The sequence below is a fragment of the Camellia sinensis genome, chromosome 9 (genome assembly GCF_055761805.1).
Source record: "Camellia sinensis isolate YWXY chromosome 9, ASM5576180v1, whole genome shotgun sequence".
NCBI lineage: Eukaryota > Viridiplantae > Streptophyta > Magnoliopsida > Ericales > Theaceae > Camellia > Camellia sinensis.
Window position 1 is genome coordinate 24,132,859 of NC_138969.1, and position 20,629 is coordinate 24,153,487.

At 40.0% G+C, this 20,629-nt stretch overlaps 1 long non-coding RNA gene across 1 annotated transcript; it reads left to right on the plus strand.

The window, feature by feature from the left end:
- Positions 1-14,087: 14,087 nt before the first annotated feature.
- Positions 14,088-15,566, plus strand: LOC145799050 (uncharacterized). The gene is made up of 3 exons (XR_014341047.1): positions 14,088-14,189; positions 14,322-14,426; positions 15,531-15,566. It is a non-coding gene; the product is annotated as an uncharacterized LOC145799050 (long non-coding RNA).
- The last annotated feature ends 5,063 nt before the right edge of the window (positions 15,567-20,629 follow it).

Consider the following 20,629-nt stretch of genomic DNA (forward strand, 5'->3'; position numbering starts at 1 on the left):
GCATGCGTGCCACACACCGTTATGATTCATGCATAGAATATGCCTACTTTCGATTCTGCATAGAATTTGCTTTCAATATTGCACAGAATATGCTCCTGTTTCTTGCATAGAAAATGCTCGTATCTTTTGCATAGAAAATGCACTCTTCCATACTTGCATAGAAAATGCACTCTTCCATATTTGCATAGAAAATGCACCTCATTTGCATAGAACATGCATTCACTCGCACTATCTTGTGCACTTACACTTTGTATCTCACTAGCACTGTCTTGTGCATCTTGTGGTTGTATCTCACTCGCACTGTCTAGTGCATTTCAAATCAATCGCGCTGTTTAGCGTATCGCACTGTTTAGTGCATTTCAATCGCGCTGTTTAGCGTATCGCACGGTTTAGTGCATTTCAAATCAATCGCGCTGTTTAGCGTATCGCACTGTTTAGTGCATTTCAATCGCGCTGTTTAGCGTATCGCACTGTTTAGTGCATTTCATTTCAATCGCGCTGTTTAGCGTATCGCACGGTTTAGTGCATTCCAAATCAATCGCGCTGTTTAGCGTATCGCACTGTTTAGTGCATTTCAATCGCGCTGTTTAGCGTATCGCACTGTCTAGTGCATTTCAAAATCAATCGCGCTGTTTAGCGTATCGCGCTGTTAAGTGCATTTCAATCGCGCTGTTTAGCGCATCGCACTGTTTAGTGCATTTTCAATCGCGCTGTTTAGCGTATCGCACTGTCCTGTGCATTTCAAATCACTCGCGCTTTCTTGCGCATTGCACTATTTTGTGCACCTTACTTGCATTTTGCATGCATTCCATCGCGCTATCTTGCGCATCTCACCTGTACTTGTTAGTGCATTGTATCGCGCTATCTTGCGCACCTTATTGGTATCGCACTGTTTTGTGTATTCACCTTGCTCGTACTGTTTTGTACACCTTTAGCATCGCACTATTTTGTGCATCTGTTTAGCACTGTTTTGTGCATTCTTCTGCATCGCACTGTCTTGTGCACTCCCCGGTCTAGGAGACCTTAAATCCTCCGGTCTGCGGAGACCTTAAATCCTGCATCTTTATTCGCACTGTCTTGAGCACTCTCCGGTCTAGGAGACCTTAAATCCTCTAAAGGTGTAATTCCTTTGGTGTTTGTCGTGCCCAAACGACTTCCGGTGGTCCGGTATAGCCACCTGCCTGTGTTTGCAGTGAGTTCCTAGGAGACCAACTGCGACGGTGGAAACTAGAGTTTGAATGGCTTATGCCTAGAACGCAAAGGTTCGGGATTTCCGAGACTAAAGTCTGGTTTAAATACCCAGGGGTATATCCTCGGCTTGAAATCTGTATGGCAGCCCCATAGATTGAGATAGCATCTGTATGCGCCTCAATTCTGGATACTGATCCAACCTAGTCTGTCACCCTGTTGGAGAATAGGGAAAGCTGCGACCATAGTCAGGGAGAAAAGTAGTACCTGCAGTTCAACCAAGAAGAAGCGGAAGATCCCCAGCAGCATGAGGTAAGTCATTGCCAATTGCCCCTTTAAGGTACCTTTACCTCTTAGCTATTACATTGCGTTTTAGCCACTACGTTACAGTGCATTGCATGAATCTCCAACTTTCAAATCGGCTTCGCGTAGCGTATAAGTCCAACTTTCAAAAACCGGCTTCGCGTAGCGTATAAGTCCAATCTTCAAAATCTTCTCGCATATCATTTTGCGTTTTGCCCATGCCTGCGGGCATGCCTACGGGCACACCTTTTTATTTTGTATGTTTGTCTAAGTCTTCGGCCTTGTCAAAAATGGGTCGTCTCTGGGCTTTGACATTCACTCCCGTCACTTGTGACTTCCGAGTTCTGTCAAAGAGGGGCAACTGTAGACACCCCATTTTTGACCGACCTTAAGACTCAGACGTCACCGATTGAGCGCTTGGTGATGTTGCATGATGTGCTCGTTCAGAAGTTTCAGAGTCTTGGCTGCGAGCCCCGCCTCCGGATTTCCGAACCCTCTTCTGTGCCTTGTCTCGGTTTGCGAACCAGACTCGGTTTTCTCTGTTTCTTTTCCTGAGGGAAGGGAGAGGTCCCGTAGACTATCTCTCAGTGCCCGTGGGCTACATTTGGTGGCCGTAGGCCATTTTTCCCATTTCGGAGCCCGGTTTCCGATTTTCGGAGCCGTCAGGCCGTGTGCCTCGGTTCGGGACCGCCTAAACACCTCTGTTTGCTCCGGTTTTTGGCATACTTCTTATTTTCTCCCTTTTGAGGGACACTGGGGTCTGAGAAACCCACTTCGTGGCCGAACGCCACTTTCGGTGTTTAACGGGCAGTTTCCGGGGCCCCGAACTGCGTGTTTTGGCCCCCGAACATTCGTTTTGCATCGGTTTTCGTTCATTTTTGGCAGGTACCTCTGTTTTATCACCAGGAAGGTCACTGAAGGGTGGGAGGCCAACAATTGTTGCAGCAACCAGTTATCTCTCCTCCGGAGCCTCCCGGCGCCCGTTTTTGCAACTTCCGGGCTAATGTTGAATACCTTAGGGGTAGTGTTGCCAACTTTCAACCACATATCTGTGATCTACACATCTGGGAGGCCACTAAAAGTTGGTGGCCGGCCATTAAGGTCATCTGACCCTTTTGACCCCTTTCTTCCGGGCTAATGTTGAACCCCTTGGACCTTTTTTCTTGAACTTTGAACCACATATCTGTGATCTACACATCTGGGAGGCCACTAAAAGTTGGTGGCCGGCCATTAAGGTCACTTGACCCTTTTGACCCCCTTTTTCCGAGCCATTGTTGAACCCCTTGGGTCCACTTTCTTGGAATTTCAATTACATGGTTGTGTTGTACACACATAGGGGTACCTCCCCAATACCTGGCCGGCCAAAAAATATTGTTGACCCTTTTGACCCCTAGCCGGCCGGCTAGGGGGTGTGGCCGGCCGGCCACCTCTTGTAAAAGTATGAGGCCGGCCGTATTCTCCTCACTGTACCCTTTCCAGCTGTTGGGCAATATCTCCCAGATATTTTCTGTATCCGGGGGATATTTTGTGGGGGAGTTTTCCTCTCCATTTCGCCCACCTTTTACACCCCCTTTTGGCCCTTTTAACCCGCTGATGGCCTCCTCTACAAGGGTTAGAAAAACTTTTCTTCAAAGCTCCATAGCCACCTCCATCTTCTTCTTCTTCAATTCTTCAAAAAACCCTAAGTCCATAACCTTCATTTCTTATACACCACCAAACTCTACCACTACCATTACATTTCCAGCAGCAAGGAGGGATTCTTGAAGGCTAAAGAAGCTCCAAATCCATCCAAGAAGCAACAAAATCTCGAATCTTCAAGGGTAAGTTACACTTTTACCCTTTTGACCCTTTTTCTTGTTCTATTTATAAGCCCCTCTTTCTTTTTGTTTCAAGCTCCGGCCCTAACTGAAAAGGGCCATTTTTTGAGCTTATCTTCACTTCTCATTAAGGGCTCAACCCTGTTTGAGCCCTCCATAATACACTTGCTTCATTGACCATCTTGTATGTCATAGTTTTGCATGCTATTTTTAACCCATGAGCAATTTATTTTAGAGCATGTGGTAAACTGATTTAGGGCTTATTTTGAGCCCCTCTTCAACATTGGAGAAGGGCTCAACATTGTTTGGTGTCTCCATGTGTCACTTGTAGTTCAATCCCTTATTTGGCCCCATTTTTGCATAAGTTGATAGCCCTTTTGGCTTCTGTTTTTGGACCTTGGTCCGAACTGAAAGTGGCCTTATTTTGGCCTATACTTCATGTTTCATTCACACTTTTTTTCTGTTTGGTGATTATTTTATATACTTCATGTTATAGCACCTTTTGGGCCTTGCTTTGCATCCCATTTTTAGCATATTTGTATACTGATTTTGAGGCTGCCATATACTGTAAATGTTCATATTTTTGGTCCATCTTCAGTGTTGTAGAAGGAGATTTTTCAGTTTGGGTTTAGCTTATACCACTTGCTTCATTACCCCTATCTTGGCCCCTATTCTTGTATGCTATTTTTGCCATACCTATATTTGTTGTTTGGCCATGTTTATAACTGGAAAAGTGCTTATTTTGGGGCTGTCTAGCTTCTGTCTTTGCATTTCATGTCCATGTTGTGCATGTTTAGCATGGCTATAGGCCATTTCGGGTGCCTAATGTTGTATTTCGGGACAATTTCATACATTTGGTATCATTTCGCTACATTTCGGGACTGTTTTTCCCCATATTTTGTTGCTGAAATTCTGTTAGTATGCTTGCATATCATTTTTGCCATGTTCCATGTCATTTTAGCATTGCCTCGGTTTGCGTGCCCGTGTGCACGCATTTCGAGGCACTCCATTTTTTATCCGACGGCATCCGATGTGAGTGTGGCTGAGGCTCACTCATGTTGGTATAAGCCCATTTGTCATTTCCATGTCATTTTAGCATCGCCTCGGTTTGCGTGCCCGTGTGCACGCATTTCGAGGCACTCCATTTTTATCCGACGGCATCCGATGTGAGTGTGGCTGAGGCTCACTCATGTTGGTATAAGCCCATTTGTCATTTCCATGTCATTTTAGCATCGCCTCGGTTTGCGTGCCCGTGTGCACGCATTTCGAGGCACTTCATTTTTATCCGACGGCATCCGATGTGAGTGTGGCTGAGGCTCACTCATGTTGGTATAAGCCCATTTGTCATTTCCATGTCATTTTAGCATCGCCTCGGTTTGCGTGCCCGTGTGCACGCATTTCGAGACACTCCATTTTTATCCGACGGCATCCGATGTGAGTGTGGCTGAGGCTCGCTCATGTTGGTATAAGCCCATTTGCCATTTCATATCATTTTACTATTGCCTCGGTTTGCGTGCCCGTGTGCACGCACTTCGAGGCATCTCATTTTCATTGCATTTATCATCGCCTCGGTTTGCGTGCCCGTGTGCACGTACTTCGAGGCATCTCATTTTCATTGTATCTGTCATCGTCTCGGTTTGTGTGCCCGTGTGCACGTACTTCGAGGCATCTCATTTTCATTGCATTTATCATCGCCTCGATTTGCGTGCCCGTGTGCACGTACTTCGAGGCATCTCATTTTCATTGCATTTATCATTGCCTCAGTTTGCGTGCCCTTGTGCACGTACTTTGAGGCATCTCATTTTCATTGCATTTACTATCGCCTCGATTTGCGTGCCCGTGTGCACGTACTCCGAGGCATCTCATTTTCACCGCATCTGTCATCGCCTCGGTTTGCGTGCCCGTGTGCACGCACTTCGAGGCATCTCATTTTTAGCATTCCATTATTTTCTCGATTCGCGTGCCCGTGTACACGCATTTCGAGGCATGTCATTTCATAGCATTGTGTATGTTAGGATTATATCTTAGTTGCATTTCATGCATATCATGCATATTGCATCATGTCCGGAATAGGAGTTAGCCCGGGCACGGGAAACGAGGTACATTTCGTACTCCGAGTGACGGGATGTGTCTCAATTCCCCCAGTCACCGACACTCCGGATTATCCATGATGGAGTTAGGTTTTAGCTGTAGTTTCATGTGCATTCATCCTATATTGAGTTGTGCATTTCGACTCCTCGGCCATCATGCCTCGGTATGCGTGATTGGTGGCACGAGGGTCGAGACATGCATATATCTGTGCAAATACATTGCTATGCCCCTTTCCTGCTCTCTGTTGCAGCAAAATCAAGAATCAGCATTTTTTTTGGGGCTTGGCACGCATTTCAAGAACAGATGTAAACAGAGGCTAATTGGGGCATTCCGGTGGATTTCCGCGCAAGACAACCCGGACATGCATCATCCACCAGAAGCAAGACAGTCCCTGGCTTGCACGCCAGTTTATTTGCTTTCTAGTTAATTCATTAATTAATTAGAATTCTGTAATATTTTGGACTGTAATATTCTTTTATTTTGGGGACTGTAATATTTGGACTGTATTATTTATTCGGACCCTCTGCGCGAGGGCATAACTGTAATAAGTGTGCGTGAGTGTGATGTATGTCTTCCAACCCCACGTCTTTCTTCCCTTTTATTTATCCGCTTGTGATGGTTAGATTAGGGCATATTTAAATTAGCATACAGTATGACAGCATGCTTGCATCATTCATCTGTATTACATGCACCGGGCTCGGCACACCATACTAACTGCATTGTACTTTCAATTCTAAATTGAATACATGATAGTTGTAGCATTTCATATACCATCTTAGAATAGCCGAGCCTGCTATAGTTGCATTTTGCATGTGTTGCATTAGGCATTTCTGTATACTTAGGATTCATGCATGATTTCTAATGAGGTTTCTATTTTGGCTTGGAGTACTCGGTGAGTTTTATGCTTTAGCATCCTTGCATGCGTGTGAGTGTTGCCATGAATAGCATGCTTACCATGAGGCTATGTGCTTATGTGATATAACTGCCTGAATGCCTGTGGGTGAAGGTCGGGTTGTTTAAATTGGAACAAATCATTGACTGTGAGTTTTAAGCCCACTAGATAGTGGCAAAATCACATTTTTCTAAGCCCACCCGAGGGTGGCAAATCCACGTCTTAGCCTACTTGCGAGTAGCATCATCAAACCATTTTCAAAAGCATGAAATGTTTTGTTCCAATTCGGGCGACCCAGTCTATACTTATATGCTGTGTGCATCACATAGTAACCTAGGCTAATAACCGGAATAAGAACACACAAAGTTTTCAAAAATAGATATCACGATTAGTAGAGGCCGATCTTTGATCGGGCGAGCGGGGGTGCTCACGAAGTGACCTTCCCCAATCGTACCCAAGTTCCCGAGCCGAGGCAACTTTGGTGATGACGGACACGTGGCCTTTGGCACCGAGTCAGGGTTTCCTAAATTTCCCAAAATAAAATATTTAGGTGGCGACTCTGTATCTGGCAAAGCAGTCCATGTTTGGCACTTCTTTCAAAAATCTGTTTTTTCTCAAAACGATTTGCCGGATTTGGACTCTTTGGTTCAGACTTAGAACCGTGACTACGAAAGTCGAGTCCGAGCTGTAGCGAGGTCCCCCGCGGGCTTGTTACAACCACATATGTACTTAAGGATTGCACTAGTGCTAAGAACCTTGAAACTCCATGTGTAACATTGAAAACACATTTAGCCAGGACTAAACTAAGTCTTTACACTGTGTGTTTGATCCAAAACCACACCGTAACTGGAATGAAATCCCGTTCGTGGTTTTTACGCTCGGTCTTGACCGGACTAAAGAATACAGGCCGAACAAACCGAGCTAAAATTTTGCCCTTAACCGAACCGATTATACCCCGGTTCTCCAGACAAAAATAATTATGTTCTTCCAACTGGTCCCTAGCCGAACACAAACCCAATACATGCCTGTAAACACCCCATTTTTTACCGCCCTTAAGAGTTGGGCGCCACTGATTGATCACTCGATGATGAAAGTTGTGCTATGCAAATGTTCGATTTCTTCAGCAAGAATGGTTCTAAATCCCAACCTTACACCCCATTTTGGACCAAAATGATTTTGACCAAAATCATTTTAGACCTTAAAACCCTCTTTTTCAAATATTTTTCCCAAAAGTTTCTATGATGTTCCGAGGCTCGCATTTTGTTAAAAATTGCACTTTTCGGTAAATCGAGCAAGGACAAATTGGAAATAAATGGAAGAGAGGTAAACTCTTTCAAAAATATTTTCGGTAAATCGAGCAAGGACAAATTGGAAATAAATGGAAGAGAGGTAAACTCTTTCAAAAATATTTTAAAACATCTTATTTAGAGGTTTGGAGTTAAAGAAAATTGGAGGAGAGGGAAGAAACCTAGTTGGGGTAGAAGTTGGGCATAAACCGTTAAAAGAGAACCAAACAGCCTTCACTAAATCAGGTCTATCCTTTTGTACACTTGGACTTAAGTTATCAAGCCACCACCATTGGAAAGTAGACTTCTGGGGCTTCATTTTACACTTAAGAATCTCCTGAAGCCGAGTCCGGATGAGGGAGATATGGCTGGTTGAAGTTAGGCATCAATCTGGTTAAGCCAAAACTGAACAACCTTCACTAAAATAGGCATATGTCTTAGTACACTTAGAATTTAGATATGAGGCTACCACCATTGGAAAGAAGACTTCAGGGGCTTCAATTTAGACTTAGGAATGACTTGCAAAGAAGTTCGGATGAAGAAGATATGCCCATTTGAAGTTGGGCCCGGAAGCAAATTTTTGATGGCCGACAATCCACACTTCTGGCCGGTCGACCACTGGTGAAAAAGCTAGATATTTTTGACCAGCTATCCCCCATAAGCTCCAGTTATTCAAGGCTTGATATTTTCGACCTGTTAGGCTGTTTTTCTATATATACCAGGCCAAACCTCTTGATTTAAGGTTACAAAAAATTCCAAAAGCTTCAATTCTTGGAATTCTCTCTCTATCTCTATCTTGCAACATATACACCTTACCAAACACTTCCTAAACCAATATTGGAGCTCTCCTTGCTGAGATTGTTGCGTCCAAATTTCAGCCTTTGAGAGTGAAGGACTTGTGGTTTGTGAGCAAAAGTGTTATTTCTCTTCAAGAGGTAAAATTTTGAGCATCTTTGCACTTCTTTTCTATCTTTTCTTACTAACTTTGAAGTGTTTTTCAATTGTTTTTAAGAGTTGAAGCTTGTGGCTTAAGGCTATTAAAGGTAAAGGGGTTAATCACCCTTCTTTGAACCTTGTTCTCTAAGCCTTTCCACTTGTGTTTTCCATCTCTTCATCAACTTTTTAAAAGCTTTTTACCACTAATTTTTAGAGGTTTTCAGAGGCTAAGAAAGTGGTTTTGAGGTCCCAAAAATGGAGGGGTTAGCCACCCCTCCTTTGGCTTGTTTACTAGCTTAAATTGCTCCATGAATTAGCTTATTGTTTTAGCTACTTTTGTCTTCATTCCAGCATGTTTTCCAACCGATTTTGAACTATGAAAACCTCTATTTTTGTGGCCTAAAGGTGGTGGTTTGAGGCCATTTCCAGTTAGGGGGTGGTTTACCCTTCTTATTTCTTTGTTTGTAAAGCTTTTGTACCTTTGTTCACCACTTTCAAACCAACTTTTTTGGGCCTTTCAGCCACCGAATTTAAGAGGCTTTTCAGTGGGAAAAAACCCATTTTGAAGTCCAAATTTGGAGGGGTTAGCCTCCCCTCCTTGTGTTTTGTTTGCATGCTTAGTTAGTTTATGTGTTAGCATGTTTTTCTAACTTAACTTAGCTCAAGTCCAGCATGTTTTAGCCTCTGAAATAGCTTTCTTTAGCACTGTTTTGGGCTGGCTAGTTCATTTGGGTCTTGTTTTGTATGGTTGTAGTGTAATGGTCCTCACAAGTTGGTGTTTTAGGGTCATAGACACCTCTTGTTTGAGTTGATAGCATCTTTTGGTGTTGTTTTTCACTCTATTTCAGCACTATAATCTCTACAACCTCTGTCTTTGCTTCACTCTTTCATTTGCTTTTAAGGGTTGTTTCAAGCTTGGGATCCTTTAAGCTTGAGATTGAGGTTATGCTTAATGGTTTAATCCTCTTTGAGGGTTCATTATCAACGGCATGATCTCTCTCTTGCCTTACATTATCCCTTGGTTAACACTTCTTTCATCTTAGAGGACACTCACCAATGGACAAATTGATTAAAGAATGATTTGGTAACTAAAATGTGTAAACAAAATTGGCAAGTAAAAAGTGATAAAATAAGCACTTCTTTGCATTGCATGTGTTCAAATCTGACGTTAGTTTGAACACAAGGAAGATGGAACATTTCATACTCAAAAGTGATGAAATGTGCCATTTTCCTATGTCTTCATTGCCCTTGATCATGCATGATAGGGTGATGGTCATTTGAGTCTTGTTTGTGCATTTATCGAACTTGTACAAACTTGGTTCTTTGGCCCTCATGCAATGAAATTTCTTGGTTGATGGTTTAAGAGCCAAGAGTATCACTCCTTTGAACTTGTTTGATAATAAGGAGGGTAACAGTACAAACAAACCTTCAAAAAGTACACTATTTTGCTCTGTTTGCTCTCTGTTGCAACAAGGAAGTCCAAGCCACCAGTGGCCGACCACCACCACCAGAAGCCGACTGGCCACCATCAGTAGCCCACCGGCTATCATTGTTGGCCGACCGACCATCAGCAGTGGCCGACCAGCCCCATTGTCGGCTACCAATGAAAATTCAGCAGAGTGTTTCTAAAGTAAAGCAGAGTTGATCTGGAGAAGGAGAAAGTGTAAGTGCTTCTGTGCAACAGAGGCTTGCAGTAACAAAACAATGGCCTTTCGGGTGAAAACCCGAGCATGCATGCATCCCTCGTTTCCCGAGGCCATTTAGTTAATTAGTTGTAGCTAATGCATACAAATGGTGTAATTATTTAAGTAGATTAGTTAATTAATTCATGTTGTAATTAATTAGCTTAGTTGTTTTGTAATTAATTAGTTAAGTATTTAGCTAATTAGTTTGATTTGTAATATTTAATTAACTTAGATAGTTAATTATTTAATTGTTTTACTTAATTAGCTTAGAATAGTTAGTTAATCCATTTAAAGTGTTGTAATAATTAGCTTAATTAGTTTAGTTTAGCTAGCTAGTAGCTTTCATTTATTTGGAACCTCCTTCGCGAGGGCGTATTTTTGTAATAAGTGTGCGTGCGTGTGTGTATGTTTTCCAACCTCACGTCTTTCTCCCTTTTACTTAACCGTTTTTGATTGTTAGATTAGGAACATCATGTTTCAAATTAGCATACCTTATGCTTGCATCCATTCATTTGTATTGCATGCACCGAGGCTCGGCGCATCATTCAAACTGCATTGTCATTTCAATACTTCTTTGAATACGCGTTTAATCGCATGTTGTTCAAATTGCTTCATATACCATATTAGTAGCCGAGCCTATTAAATTGCATATTGCATGTGTTGCATTAGACACTTAACATAGTCAGGAATCATGCATATTTTACTAACTCATATCTTCTTAGCTTGGAGTACTAGGTGAGTTTTTTTTTTTTTTTATGCTTTAGCATACTTGCATGAATGTGAATGTTGCCATGTCTAGAATGCTTGCCATGAGGCTACATACATAAATGCTAAACTGTTTGAATGCCTGTGGATGAAGGCTTGTTGTTTGAATTGTAACGATTCAACGAATGTACATTTTAAGCCTACTTTGTTGAGTGGTAGATCATGTTTTAAGCCCACTATGTTTGGTGGCAAATCCGCAAACTTTAAGCCCACTAGAGGTGGCAAATTCAAACCATTTTCGCAAACAAGCATGAGTTGAATTGTTCCAAATTGAATAAACTAGTCTATACTTGCTTGTTCGCATCACATAATAATGCTAGCCTAATAATCAAAATAAGAGCACATAATGTTTATAAAATATCCTATCATGATTAGTAGAGGTCGATCTTTGATCGAGTGAGCGTGGGTGCTCAATTTATGACTTTCCCCTCTTGTACCTAAGTTCCCAAGCCAATGCAACTTTGGTGATGACGAACGCGTGGCCTTTGGCACGAGTCATGGGTTTCCTAAATTTTTTCAAAATAAAATATTTAGGTGGTGACATCATATCTGGCAAAGTAGTCCAATTTTGGCATTTTTTATCCTAAAATCAATTTTCCAAAAGATTTTCCAGATTTGAACTCTTCGGTGATTATCAGTTTTACATTGCACTTGTGAGATTAGAATCATAACCGCGAGAGTCCAAACTGTAGGGCTTTCTTTCAAACCTTCTGAAAGGGGCGCGAAAAAGGGTGACACTACAAGAAATAAGGGTTTTTGCGGTGTTTTTTTAGCGGCGTTTTTTAAAATGTCATTTTTGTTAATATTTAACGACGTTTTAAAAATGTCGCATATTTTTTTTATTAAAATGACACAGTTTTGTAATTGAAGGCGTTTAAAAACGCCTCCAAATGCGGTAGGCCACACACGCCTATTTTAAATCTGAGAATAAAGCTTTTGTAAGCCCTTAGGCCTTCAGACATAAACCATCCTCTCTCTCAACCCTCTCTAAAAACCCTTATTTTGAATCTCACCTTCAAATCTCACAGATTCATTGAGTTTGAAGCTCTACCACCACCACCATCTGCACCAGCGAGGAAGCGAGATTCACCAATTCACCGATTTCACAGATTCACCGATTTTAGATCAGTCTGCACTGCCACCGTGATTTCAATTCAGATCGGTTTGCACTGCCACCACGATTTCGATTCTATCTCTAGATCTCTCTCTCAGAGATTTTATCTTTGATTTCATCTCAAAGCTCTCTCTCTCTCTCTCTATTTCGAAGCTCCACCGCCACCACCATCTACACCAGCGAGGTATCGATTTCTCTCTTGGCTCTGACGTTGGTTCCATTTATATTGTTGATTTTCATCAACAATCGCTTCTTCTTCGTATTTTGTTTTGATTATCAATTTGCTGTTTTAACTCTCCAATTCTAAATTGTATTATTGAAGTTATTTGGAGAATGAGAGTAGTTTATTTTGTGAATACGAAGCTGTGAAATTACATTTATGGTTTTATGATAGTTGTTAACTTCTATGAAGCTGTGAATTTACTTTCCAATTCCAATTCTAGTATGGTATTCTAGCAGCTTTAACTTTAACCTCATCAGCTCTATTTATTGGTCTAAGAGTAAGATGAGATTTAGGCTTTTCTTGATTCCATTTAGTTAATTTGTTGGCTCGCTCATTTTCCTTGATTTCCCACAGTTCCTCTCTCATTTTCTCTCACTTTCTTGCCCCAGCAAATTCCGACAAACAGTCTCCATCAAGAAAAGGAGTAGAACCCTAGTCTGGTTTTATCAGTTACCTATACCATGAATATCCATATCGTTAGATATTTTCTTGAATATGCTGAACATGTTCATTTGTCATCAATGTGAAGGATAATTTTCCATTGTTGTTTTGTGGAGAAGAATCTTTATTGTATAACATGATTTTGAAATTTTAGGTGTAAAGTATATTTTTTCTTAAAGTTAGATGACAACTACTACGTTCAGTTTTCTTTTCTTTGTTTATCTGAAACATATGTCTTTCTCACTTATGCTTGGTGTCATTTCAATGTGTGGTGCTCATGCTTGTTAGATTGATGACTATGAAAAACAGAACTTATGTGCTCTTGATCTATGATATTAGGCTCTTCATTTCAGGCACATTTTTCAAATCAATTAATTCTTTGGTAGTCAATTTTGTTTCAGATTATTGAACCTTAGCATGAATTATATAAATAAATGGCATGGTTTAAGATTTTGTAGATTTGTTTGTTTTTCATTACTTTTGAGAAGGGGTGGTAATTGATTTGCAAGACAGTTTGGGAAATTGATTTGTTCTTAGTAATTTTGTCACGGATTAGATAGCTCATACTATAGATGGTCTCATGATCTCAGAGTGACAATGTATGAGAGTATTTGGGTGTTTGCAATTAATTAATCTATTTGGTAATGCTTTGTTTGAAGTTTTCCTTCCTCTTTCATGTTGGACCTTCTTTCTCATGGGTACTCAAGAGTATGATGAGAACGTTGCCTGACTTGAAATAAATAAATAAAACCAGTTTGTAGTCATCGATATATATTTTGAGCATCTCCACTCACTTGAATGCTCATAATTAGTTCTTTATTTGAACGTAATAATTAATAAATTAGTGAATGAGAAGAAATATTTTGACATATAATTGGTGATATATAATTAGCGATCTTGAGAAAAACAGGGAGAAATTACAATTCAGCCTGTTTGATTAAAAATATTTACAAGTTTCTCACCTTTTATGTAAAAAAAATAGAGCAAGAGTTGCTCTCCCATAAATTTCTCACCTTTTGGTAATTTTGCAACCTTTTCGCCCCTTTTTTCTACTTTAGGGAGTTTACTTTACATATACACTAGGAAATTCTTATTTAATATTCCTATATACTTGTATAGGTGAGACTTGTTGAAATTCTAGTGAAAGAGTGTCAAAAAATTGGACTCATTGTGATTCCTCTCATTTTGAAACAAAGGTACATCACTTCTCATAATTTTAAAAATGCTGTTCCCACTTATTATAGATGAGATTTACATATAAAAATTCAGTATGGTTACATAATTCACATGGTTGCCAATGTATTTGCATGGTGTGATGTGCGCATGAGCTTATGAATATGATTGCGTTTGTTTCCTGGGTGTAGAGTGCGGTGGATACCGCGTTGGCAGATTCTGAGTGTTATGGGCTGGCCAGCTTAGATGTTCGAATGTCCTGTTTCGTTAGCAAGGTAATACCTTTCCTTAATGTGATTGAACATGTAGTTAGTCACCCATCAAATATATAAATATAGATGGATGTGTGTGCATCCACATATATGTGGTTAGTTTGGTGGTCTGATAACTGAGCATGGAATCTGTAGGCTTTAGTAAATGTTGGTGGTGAACTTGCAAAGCTTGTCCCTGGTCGAGTTTCAACAGAAGTGGATGCTCGTCTTGCATATGACACACACAGCATTGTTAGGAAGGTATTGATTTCTTCCAGGTTTTTTAAGTTGAATGTAGGATGTTGGAACTTAAAAGGTTGATTAAATTTTAGTGAAGCTATGCAATCCAGGTTTTTCTAACAAATTTTATTACCTATGACATAAGGTAGTGGGACCTACATAATTACGTGTGGTTCATTCACTCATGTCTATAATGAAGATACTGCCATAAGTTAATGGCAGTAAATGTCATACTTTCAATTACTTTTTTGGTAGTTCATTCTATATTGATTTAACGTTCTGATCAGCATGCTTTTGTCTTATGTCAACTACTTTGAGTTGTTGCTCAGTATATTCAACCTCCATTGAACATGAATGGTTCAACAAAGGTTGTGACTCAATTTTTTTTTTATTTTTTTTTTCTCAATTTTATAATTCTATTTAATATATAATTTAATTTTTTAACAACACTAAAAAAATTTAATTTATAAGGCCATAATTTTTAATTTATCTAAATCAAGATTCAAGACAGTATGTGTTTTCTGTGGTAGCAGCCCCGGCAACAAGCCTAGCTACCTGCTCGCCGCTATTCAGCTTGGAAACGAACTGGTAACCATTTCCCACTTGTCAAAATATCATGAAACAATTTGAATTTGAAAACAAGTCTCTTATTTTTCTTGTAATTAATTGATTAACAATTGTCAAGAAACATTCTTATTCTTATTGTGATTCTTTTTACTTAAAAGTGGAATCGAATTTCAGAGACTAAAACAGAGAACAAAAGGGCTCTGTTTTTTTTTTTTTATTGGAACCATTCGTTTTTTTTTTTTTTTTTAATTGGGCATGGGACGTTCTGGTTGTATCCAACTGTTTGGCAGTGAATTAAAATGGAAAAATGTTTGATGGCCCAAATTTGTGTGATCTAAATGGTTTAAATGTGTCAAAATGATGTCATTTTACACCCAAAACAACATTGTTTCGAGACATTCGAGCTATGACATTGTTGATTAAAATATGAGAATGAAAAACATGAATGAATGAGTCAGAGAGTGAGAGAGAGAAGGTTTCTTGATTGAATCTGAGTTATGTGTCATAGTGTTTATGTGAATAATATATTAATTAATAAAGTTATAAATAAATGGGCAGGTTGAGAGGAACATCGACTTGGTGTATGGAGGAGGGAGCGTTGGGTTGATGGGTCTAATCTCCCAAGCTGTTTATGATGGTGGCCGCCACGTCTTAGGGTAATTTCTCTCTCTCTCTCTCTCTCTCTCTCTCTCTTCTCCACTCATAAACTCCATTATTTATTCTTTTGCAGAGTGATTCCAAAAACTCTTATGCCCAGAGAGGTAATTCACTACACTTGTTTCCTCATAATTTCAATTAAAACTGACTTCATTGAAATTCTTTAGCCTTTTGTTTTTATTTTTGTTTCAGTGTATGTGATGATGAAGCTCATTTAACATTCACCCCAAAAAAAGTTAGATGACTAAACTGTTTGGAAAAATGCTAATGGTAATCTAAAGGGCTATAAATAATATTGGTAGATGTATAAAATATCTATAAAGTGTAGAAAAATATTTTAAAATGTGTTGAAGTTGTATTATTGAGATTTTAAATTTTTTGATATTTTGTTTAACAATTCATTAAGTTGTGATTAGCATGACTCAATAGTCAAAGTATATTCTCTTTACAGTTTCTTTAGAATGAAAGTGATAGAACATGAGGGAAATAGAAACAATATTAACGTTGTAAATAACTTTTTAATCCAATGATATTCCTTGACATTGATTCTGGTATTTCATCAAACTAAAGTTCCTCTATGATCTGTTCACTGATTCTATTTACAACCTAAAACACATAACAAAAACACAGCAAACATCTCTATAATGTTAGTAAGCAGGGGAACTGACGAACAAATATTGAAGTCAGTTCCTAACTTGTCCATCATCGTGGACAAAGAAAATGGAACGCTCTCCAGGATCCATTTGCTAAAACTTCATTACCAGCAAATAATGAAGTTCATATTTACAAAATTGACAAGAAAGTTCAAAATCATGTACGTGTAATTAAATATATGTCTGTGTGTGCGCTGCACAGAAAGACGTACCTTAACCTTGTTTCCTAGAAGAAGCAGAAAATGAAATTCAGACATTTTTTCAAGAGAGAACCAAAGAAGTAGAGCCTAGTAAACAATAAATTCCAGAATTTATGCCTATTGTTCTGTTCACAAAAGGAAGCAAAAGTGATGAGACTTGAGAGTCATCTCCTATCTATGCTGTGCTCCAAAATTTAGGCCACCATGATAGATACCGGCTCCAAAAAGCCATGCAAAATGTACAGCTCTTCTTTGATTGATAAAGAAATGCAGGTCACTGCAAGATAGGCAAAAATGGATTTCATTTTCAAAATACGAGAATATGATTATAAGAACAATATATCCACCCAATATGTGTAAAATCATAATTAATTTGATTACACAAAAGAGAATAAACCCATGCAACCTGTCTGCTTTAAATTTCTACTTTTTGATTATTAAAATTTTAGTTTAAGAAAAGAAATATCAAATTTGCAGCACATTGGCATCCAACTAGACAAATATATTTTGAGTCTATATATATTTTGAGGATGCTGTATGTTTAACTCTTATGTTTGGTTGGAGGTTAATCATCATCCTCGAAATGATTGTCTGTAGGTCCAACCCCTTTGAACCAGTGATGTCTTATTTTCTAATATTGCTTTGTTATTTTTGTTATAGATACAATGTTGTTGTGTCCACTTGGCTTTGTTGATTTGTTTGAGCTTGCCTAGGTTGGGTTTCTTGTTTTGCCCACTAAACTCTGTAGTCAACTCTGTTTATTGCATGATCAAGCCTACCATCCCTTTAATCACATTTGATTAAGAAGATCATCTGTTTACACATCAGCTAGCTCTGTTATGGACTGAAAACATCTTGCTCTTTTACTTCTGTTATATTTTTAGAACTTGAAGTATTGATGGCTTTTAGTTTTAATTTTATGATTTATATATATTCATAATGGAGGAGGGTAAAATTGTTGGAGCCATTTGGTCATCCCATGGATATAGAACCCTCCAGTAATTCCTTTCTTTCCCCATGCATTAACTTTGTCTTGGCTGATTGCTAGATTTTGGAATTGCTATCAACGGTTAGATGCATTTTCTATTGTTTATGATTACTGATATCAACTTCTCTCTCTCTCTCTCTCTCCCCCCCCCCCAAAAATTTTATACATGTTTTTAAGTTCAGGGAACAACAGAAATAAATGGAAAAAGTGCATTGGAGACAAAACTCAAATTCCTAATGTAATTGCAGAGATGCATGACATTGCATAGAGAGGGGCATTATATTTTGGTGAACTAGGTTGATATGGTAGGAAAAGGATTTGTGTGAATGTGGTTATTGTGAATGAGAATATGAATATCAAGTTGGCTCAAATGTCTAGATTCCTATTTTGTTGAACTCGGATTCCTATTTTGGCTCAAATAGAGGGGCATCATATTTTGGTGACTCCTTAATGTTATTCAAATGATTTGTGTGTGAATGTTTGTTTTTAATTGATTTGTGTGTGAATGTTTTTTTTTTTTTTTTTTTTTGCACAATGATTGTGGACTATCATTTGATAAGATTTTACTATGTGGATGGGAGTTATTATTTCATATTAGTGTTATTTTTTAGTTTTATTATAGGTATTTTTTTAGTTCAATAACATAAAATTAGCACAATTAAAAAAAAAGAAAAAAAAAGAGGGCTATCATGGCGTTTCTAAAAACGTCGCTAAATAGTATCCCAACGGTTGGATTTTTTGGGAAAAAGAGATACTACGGCGTTTTAAAAACGTCGCTAAATAGCATGGTGATGTCATGTTACCGTTAGTGGAACTTTTAGCGGCGTTTTACCTATAGTCATATATCGATGTTTCTAAAGCGCCATAGAGTTATAGCGACGGCCGCATCTTCGGCGTTTGGTGCAAAACGTCACAAAATGATTTGACGGTGTTTTTAGGACCTATCGCGGCATTTATTAAACGCCTCTAAATCCTACATTTCCAGCAGTGTGAGCTACAATGCCCACGTTCCGCTGAGCTTAGACTTCAGTCTTAACTTGTTATTTAGCCAGGTTGGGCATAACCCCTTTCTATTTCTACTTTGCAGACTTGACTAGGTTAGCCAGGCACACCTTTGCACCTTGCCCCCATTGCTCAACCGAGCCATCCAAAGTCACATCAGGGCCGAGCTAGGCTGCCGTGCTCATTTTTACACAACAACCATTAAATTTGATCGGTAAATATCGATTCCTGGTAAACTCGCCTTTGTCCATGGCCGAATTCCGAAAAGACTACCATATCCCCAATGACATCCACCTCTCCTTAGTCGAGCTAGACACCACACCCTGGGGCAAACTGGGCTTCATCCCACTTACAGTGATATCGATCGTAAAAGCTAGGCTTCGGTTCCCTATACAACCCCCTATATGTGAGTTCCTTAGGCAAACAAGATTGTGTCCAACCCAACTCTCCACAAACACGTGCAGAATAATAAATGGCATCGCCGAGCTAAACCGCCGGCTCGGCCTGAAACTTGGATTGGTCGAGCTATTTCATCAATATTCGCTCGGCCAAAATAACGATGGTTGGGTGTACTACCTCAGAGTAAGAAGAGGTCGAGAAAAAATTATCCAAAACACACTGGACAAAGACTTAAACGATGATGATTTCTTCTGGGTTTCTAGCCATTTTGAAGGTCAGGAAGTTCAGATACCGGGCTTTAATATAAACTGGAATAAAGGAATTGTTGGTAAGAACACTTCGGTTCAATTTTCTTTGCTGTTCCAATGACCATCGTGCTAACCCATTACGTTCCTTGTCTTTCTTTTTTGCAGATTTAAACCAGCTTAAATCACATTATACTTACGCCAATCAAGACGCCCTTCGTGCCACACTTCGATACCGCCACCGCGATTAGGCCGAGCTACTATACTTCGAGCCGACCTGTCGGTATAGAGGAAGGAGAAAGATTAGAGTTACTGACTTTCTTCTCGAACCATCACCTAAACCAGACCCAAACCTACCCCAAATCAACCTCATTCCTCTGACTGAAGAGCAAGAAATGGCCAAGCGACGAGCCGTTCGTGCCCTTATCACGTAGCAAACCTCAGCTCCCACTGCCGAGGTTCAAACCGAGCTACCACAAGCCAGTCAATCACACAACGCTATGGTGGCCCTCCCCACTACCCAAGCTGCATCCTCTTGGCCAAACAGATGGCCCTGTACCAGTTCTGCCCCATAACGCCTAATAGATAAGGATGACACCGAGCCGCCGAAAATTGAGCTTCCAGAAAACCACTCTGCCCCAAGGTCACAACTGGCCAGGCCCTTCCAATCCTCCATCCCTTCCGGTGTGGGCATCAATTGTGTCCTTCAGGGGTTGTGCAGTAACAACCTCTGACTCTATTAGTGTTGAGAATGATCACCTTCTAGCCTTCAACTTAGCAAAGAGCATTTGTCTGTCTACCAACATGGAGTGGCACGAGGGTTTGACTGAGCTAAAGACAATTCGCTCGGCGTCCAACTCTATAACCCAATAATTGATACCATTATGGACCTAATGCTCGGTTTTAAGTCACTGTTCTGAATGTTGTACAGGCCCTCCAAAAGAGCCAAGTAGCTCACAAACATGTCCTTCAGCTGCGAAAAACAGCTCGTTCGGCCGTCGCTGAGGTTGATGCCAAAGCAGCCGAACTGAAAGAGGCTAAAGCCAAGCTGACCGAGCTGGAATCAGAGAATGCACGGTTGGCTGGACTGGTCAACTCGACAAAAGCTAATAAGCAAAAAGCTTTAGCTGAGAAGAAAGATCGCTATCTGTGAGAATTGGCGAAGCTGGAGAAGAAGAAAGATACTGAAATAAAAGCGTTGCAGAAGCAGATAGAGGACGCTGAAGATCACTATTTTAAAGAAGGTGAGGAGCTCTACGTCCAATAATTCGAGGCGTCAAAAGATATCTTCTTTAAATATGGGTGGAAGGCTGCGGCTGCCAAGCTCGATCAGGGGCCTGATTCTGAGATCTTTTTGAACCCTCCCCCTCACTTTATACCGAGCTATATGGCGGACTATGCCAATGCAGTCCAGCAAAAGTTTCTCCAAGAGGGAGAGGAAGAAGAGACCCCAGATCCATCCAACGCCCCTCCTGCCAACACCAACAATAATCTTCAACTTTCTCCACGAGCT